Here is a 7,286-nt window from a genome sequence, read left to right on the forward strand (position 1 = left end):
TGTGCACGCCGTGCCTCAGGCTCGGTACACTATTATAATCTATCTCTGTGTCCATGTGGATGGTAAAGTATTAACAACTCATTTTTTACAACAAAAAAACACGAAAAACCCATGTTGACCTATTCCATGTCGACCAATAGTTGTCAACCTTTTGACTGTTGACCTAGACACGTTGGATACGGAGGATATCTTAGGGTTAGTGCGCAAATTATATAACCACAAGCAGCTCAGTGCAACATATAAAGTGAACTCCCACTTTCACTTAAATTGTATACAGATTGAAGAAGAAAAATATGGCTCTAAGCGCTAAATGGTGTTTGTCAGACAAATGTTACACCAAAAGGTGATACACAAATGCAGTGATACAGTTACCACCTTGAGGGGTTAATTTTCGTATAGTATTTGCTTGTCCAATAGCTCTATAAAGGTGAGAAAGAGCAAAAATAGTGCAGCATGTCTTAAACATATAACAATTTAATGGGATTTTGCACTTACAAACATGGACAGAAATAAAGCATTCAAAAGGTTTCTCCAAGGCAAAGCAGCAACAATCCAGTGAGTCCCAGATGGAAATTAGGGCAGCAGTTCTCGGTCCGGACCAAGGGGTTGCTATCACCAGAAAGCAGCAGAGTCACCAAGGAGTCCAACAGATAAAAAACGGAGGCACACTTAACGCGTTTCTGAACTTGAGTTCCTTCATCAGAAGTGTGCTGGATTAGCCTCCTAATCGTGTATATATAGCCAATATACACCTGTGTGTAATTAGCGTTAACTTCCTGGCCGGATCTCCGTGGCCGGAAGTTGTAGAATAAACTTTCACATAAACAGAGGACCTGATAGGGTAGAATACGGTCATGTGGTCGCACCGCCGCGTCATCTGACATGGCCGTGCGTTCCACGCAGCCGGAAAACTCACAAAACATATGCTGGACAAATCTAGTGCAGATCTCGGATCACATGACCGCGCGATGCGTCATCACTAATGGCTGTGCGTTCCACACAGCCCGGACATAGCGCGGAGGGGGGCAGATTTGAAATGCTGTGCGTTCCACATCATGACGCTGTGTGACACGCTCAGTCACAGCCACAACCCACCGGAGCCGGCCAAACGATCTGTGAATACAAAAAAGGTGTAATCATACGGAATTAGATCTGTTACAGGGCTTTCAGCCCTTCATATAATGGTGATTTTCCCATTCTTAAAGTGCACGGTGTCATTGTGCAAATTCATGCATTAATGTGCAAAAACTGATGAAGGAACTCAAGTTCAGAAACGCGTTAAGTGTGCCTCCGTTTTTTATCTGTTGGACTCCTTGGTGACTCTGCTGCTTTCTGGTGATAACAACCCCTTGGTCCGGACCGAGAACTGCTGCCCTAATTTCCATCTGGGACTCACTGGATTGTTGCTGCTTTGCCTTGGAGAAACCTTTTGAATGCTTTATTTCTGTCCATGTTTGTAAGTGCAAAATCCCATTAAATTGTTATATGTTTAAGACATGCTGCACTATTTTTGCTCTTTCTCACCTTTATAGAGCTATTGGACAAGCAAATACTATACGAAAATTAACCCCTCAAGGTGGTAACTGTATCACTGCATTTGTGTATCACCTTTTGGTGTAGCATTTGTCTGACAAACACCATTTAGCGCTTAGAGCCATATTTTTCTTCTTCAATCTGTTGACCTAGACACTGCAGATCTTATGAATGGATACCACCTAATGCTAGAGCCGGCCCTTCTTGGGGCATGTACAATACCATGTGACAACCAATACCCGACTCACACGCTATAAAGTGGTACCAAGTAGATCAAGGTTTGTTTTCCAACAGGAATGCTCCCCATGACCCAGGACGGTGTTCTCCTGCTTTGCCTGTGCCCCATTACCTAAGCATACCTGCAAAACGCTAGTCATATCCTTCTGACGCAGAAACTGGATGTATGCTCCACTCACTGACTTCCCAGAGGATAAACATCAGCGCTGGTTACTGGAATTGGTGACCCGCATCCACTCTCACCCACTGACTTGTCATTTTGTACACTTCTTATGAGCAAACACACGTAGAGCCACACAAAGGGGGAAATTTACTAAGATGATTTAGTAGAAGAAAATCGTATTTTCCTAGGAAAATACGATTTTTTGGGGTGTATTCGTATTTTTGGCATTTACTATGCCAAAAATACAAATATTCGTATTCATATTGATGGGACATTCGTATTTGTATTTACAAATACGAATGTCTACACCAGGCATGTCCAAACTGTGGCCCTCCAGCTGTTGTGAAACTACAAGTCCCATCATGCCTTGCCACAGTTTTGCTATTAGGGAATGCTAAAACTATGGCAAGGCATGCTGGGATGTGTAGTTTCACAACAGCTGGAGGGCCACAGTTTGGACATGCCTGGTCTACACCATCGTTAGAATACGACAGGAATCACCATTCACCACTAATTGCCGTGAAACAGCCACGAATATACGGCAGGAAAATACACCTTATTTTCCTGTCGTATTTGGCTTTATCCTGCACGGATCAGTCAGATCCGTGCAGGCTGCAGTGTAAAAAATATAAAAATAAATAAATAAATGAAAAAAATCAGCGTGGGCCGCCTAGCGGCCAATCAGGAGCCAAAAAGTCGGCTCCTGATTGGCCGCTAGGCAGCCAATAGAAATCATTCTGAGAAGAGGCGCAGAAGATGAAACATCTCTGCGTGTCTCCTCAGTCCGATGCGGAGAGTGCGGGGAGCGCCAACATGCTGAAGAATACCTGGACTACGGCGGATCAAGAGAAGAGATCTTTGCCATAGGACCAGGTGAGTAGGATTTCCTTCCACAGCTCCACCATGGATTACTTCGGACCCCGGACACCAACATGGACCTGGAGGATGACACGGACCACCGACATGGACCTGGAGGACGACACGGATGCCGACACAGGACCAGGACACCGGACACCAGGACCGAGGGCTACTTACGGGCCAGGGACGGATTTAGAGGGGGGCGATTAGGGCGGTCGCCCCCCCTAGGACATTCAGTCAGCCAGAACAAAGTAAACAATCACTCTCTGAAGTAACGTATATGTCCTGGCTCTCCCTCCCTCCTACCTCTCCCAGCCAGGCAGCAGGTCACATTAGATGCCTCTGCGAGTCTGCGGTAGTAAATCAAATCAGCACACTTTGTTTATGCATTGCGAGTCAGACTGCTTTAACCTTCTCTACAGCGTCACGGGTCTCTGCAATCCACAGTGCACCTGATAAAAGTTACAGCAGGACGTCCAGGAACTCAGGAAGTGGCTGTGTGTGTATTTAATGACATAAGGTGGGATAAAGGAAAATTGTATAGTGGGTTGGGTGGGTGCAACCAATGTGTGCTGTGTACATTGTATACAGGAAGAGGACAGAAGCAGAAAGGATTTCAGGAACAAAATTAACCCTAGAATGTCTGTGTGTGTGTGTGTGTGTATGTGGTAGGGAATATAGATTGTAAGCTCCACTGGGGCAGGGACTGATGTGAGTGTTCAGATATTCTCTGTGAAGCGCTGCGTAATATGTATGCGCTATATAATAACTGGTAATAATAGGCTCCGTACAGTGCTGCGGAATATGTGTGCGCTACATAATAACTGGTAATAATATTCTCTACAGCACTGTGGAATATGTGTGCGCTATATAATAACTGGTAATAATATTCTCTGTACAGTGCTGCGGAATATGTGTGCGCTATATAATAACTGGTAATAATAGTCTCTGTACAGCGCTGTGGAATATGTGTGCGCTATATAATAACTGGTAATATTCTCTGTACAGCACTGTGGAATATGTGTGCGCTATATAATAACTGGTAATAATATTCTCTGTACAGTGCTGCGGAATATGTGTGTGCTATATAATAACTGTTAATAATATTCTCTGTACAGCGCTGTGGAATATGTGTGCGCTATATAATAACTGGTAATAATATTCTCTGTACAGCGCTGCGGAATATGTGTGCGCTACATAATAACTGTTAATAATATTCTCTGTACAGCGCTGTGGAATATGTGTGCGCTATATAATAACTGGTAATAATATTCTCTGTACAGCGCTGCGGAATATGTGTGCGCTATATAATAACTGGTAATAATATTCTCTGTACAGCGCTGTGGAATATATGTGCACTATATAATAACTGGTAATAATATTCTCTGTACAGTGCTGCGGAATATGTGTGCGCTACATAATAACTGTTAATAATATTCTCTGTACATCGCTGCGGAATATGTGTGCGCTATATAATAACTGGTAATAATATTCTCTGTACAGCGCTGTGTAATATGTGTGCGATCTATATATATATATATATATATATATATATAATAACTGGTAATAATATTCTCTGTACAGCACTGCGGAATATGTGTGCGCTATATAATAACTGGTAATAATATTCTCTGTACATCGCTGCGGAATATGTGTGCGCTATATAATAACTGGTAATAATATTCTCTGTACAGCGCTGCAGAATATGTGTGCGATCTATATATATATATATATAATAACTGGTAATAATATTCTCTGTACAGCACTGCGGAATATGTGTGCGCTATATAATAACTGGTAATAATATTCTCTGTACAGCACTGCGGAATATGTGTGCACTATATAATAACTGGTAATAATAGTCTCTGTACAGCGCTGTGGAATATGTGTGCGATATATAATAACTGGTAATAATAGTCTCTGTACAGCGCTGCGGAATATGTGTGCGATATATAATAACTGGTAATAATATTCTCTGTACAGCGCTGTGGAATATGTGTGCGATATATAATAACTGGTAATAATAGTCTCTGTACAGCGCTGCGGAATATGTGTGCGATATATAATAACTGGTAATAATATTCTCTGTACAGCGCTGTGGAATATGTGTGCGATATATAATAACTGGTAATAATAGTCTCTGTACAGCGCTGCGGAATATGTGTGCGATATATAATAACTGGTAATAATAGTCTCTGTACAGCGCTGCGGAATATGTGTGCGATATATAATAACTGGTAATAATAGTCTCTGTACAGCGCTGCGGAATATGTGTGCGCTATATAATAACTGGTAATAATATTCTCTGTACAGCGCTGCAGTATATGTGTGCGCTATATAATAACTGGTAAAAACCTCTGTACAGCGCTGCAGAATATGTGTGCGCTATATAAATAACTGGTAATAATAGTCTCTGTACAGTGCTGGGGAATATGTGTGTGCTATATAATAACTGATAATAATAATCTCTGTACAGTGCTGCGGAATATGTGTGTGCTACATAATAACTGGTAATAATAATCTCTGTACAGCGCTGTGGAATATGTGTGCGCTATATAATAACTGGTAATAATAGTCTCTGTACAGCGCTGTGGAATATGTGTGCGCTATATAAATAACTGGTAATAATAGTCTCTGTACAGCGCTGCGGAATATGTGTGTGCTATATAATAACTGATAATAATAATCTCTGTACAGTGCTGCGGAATATGTGTGTGCTACATAATAACTGGTAATAATAATCTCTGTACAGCGCTGTGGAATATGTGTGCGCTATATAAATAACTGGTAATAATAGTCTCTGTACAGTGCTGGGGAATATATGTGTGCTATATAATAACTGATAATAATAATCTCTGTACAGTGCTGCGGAATATGTGTGTGCTACATAATAACTGGTAATAATAATCTCTGTACAGCGCTGTGGAATATGTGTGCGCTATATAATAACTGGTAATAATAGTCTCTGTACAGCGCTGTGGAATATGTGTGCGTTATATAATAACTGGTAATATAGTCTCTGTACAGCGCTGCGGAATATGTGTGCACTATATAACAACTGGTAATAATATTCTCTGTACAACGCTGCGGAACATGTGTGCTCTATATAATTGGTAATAATATTCTCTGTACTGCACTGCGGAATATGTGTGCACTATATAATAACTGGTAATAATAGTCTCTGTACAGCGCTGCGGAATATGTGTGCACTATGGCCCTTATTCTGATTGACGCGTACTTTACCGCATACTTTCGGATCGCGTCTTTACGGCGTCTGCGCATGCGTGGCGAACGCCACGCGCATGTGCCACGCATTGACTCCGTACCTGTTCGGCCAAATCCCGTACAAAACTGGTCACCGCAATCAGTCGGGAAATATGGGCGTATTATGGGCGTCATGCGGAATGACACATGGGCGTAGTTTCAAAGTGGGCAAAACGGGGCGGAAACATGGGCGGACACGGGGGAGTACACTTATGTTGGGGGGCGTACATTCGGATAGCACTCCGAATGCACGCGAACAAAAAGGGAAGAAATGTGCGGTGTCCAAAAGGCCACTATTGCTTTGCGGACACCACTCGTTCCTGCGGGAGGCGAACGGACCGCCTAATGACTACAAGCATTAACACCTGAACCCAATAGAATCGACTCCTTTACTCATTACTCACTAATAGGACGCTTGTCAGTGCTTTAATTGAAACCATTGCTGCTTCAATTGCTGTAAGGGTTAATGTGTGCAATGCATGTGTTAGGCATGCTTGTAAGGATATATTGGCATCTAATTGATTCCAATTCCAAATAAGAAGTTTTTTATGAGGATAGGTAATTGAATAAGTGGGTCATGTGATGTATTGCAGAAGATACATAATAGTGGGTTGTTTGGCGTAAATACTCCGCTTACGGGCGGTAGCACTGCTTGGCTCCCGTTCGGATGCGGTATTCCCGAGCATACTCTGTAATACTCTGTAATACCGTGCAGAATCTGAGTGTTTCTCCCGCACACGCATGGTTTGTATGTCGTCCGTAAACACGCCCTGTTCTTAAAGAGTGAGTCCGTCCGAATGCGGAGGACCCGTGGGCGTTTCTACGGACGATGGCCGCACGCGGCAGAACACCGTGGCGTGCGGACCGCTCCGTAAGAATGCGGGAATATCCGCACCGATCAGAATAAGGGCCTATAAGAGAAACTGATAATAATAATAATAAGGGGCCTTATTCTGGTTGGTGCGTACTTTCCCGTATACTTTCGGATAGCGTTTTTTAGCCGTCTGCGCATGCGTGGGGAACGCTATGCGCATGTGCCACGCATGGTCTACGTACTTGTACTCACTAATACCGTACAGAAATGTTCACCGCAAACACTCAGGAAATATGGGCGTATTATGGGCGTCATTCGGAATGACACAGGGGCGTAGTTTCAAAGTGGGCTAAACTGGGCGGAAACATGGGCGGACACGGGGGAGTGCACTTATTTTGGTGGGCGTGCATACGGACA

Source organism: Crinia signifera, chromosome 7 (genome assembly GCF_055691185.1).
Source record: "Crinia signifera chromosome 7, ASM5569118v1, whole genome shotgun sequence".
NCBI classification, from domain to species: domain Eukaryota; kingdom Metazoa; phylum Chordata; class Amphibia; order Anura; family Myobatrachidae; genus Crinia; species Crinia signifera.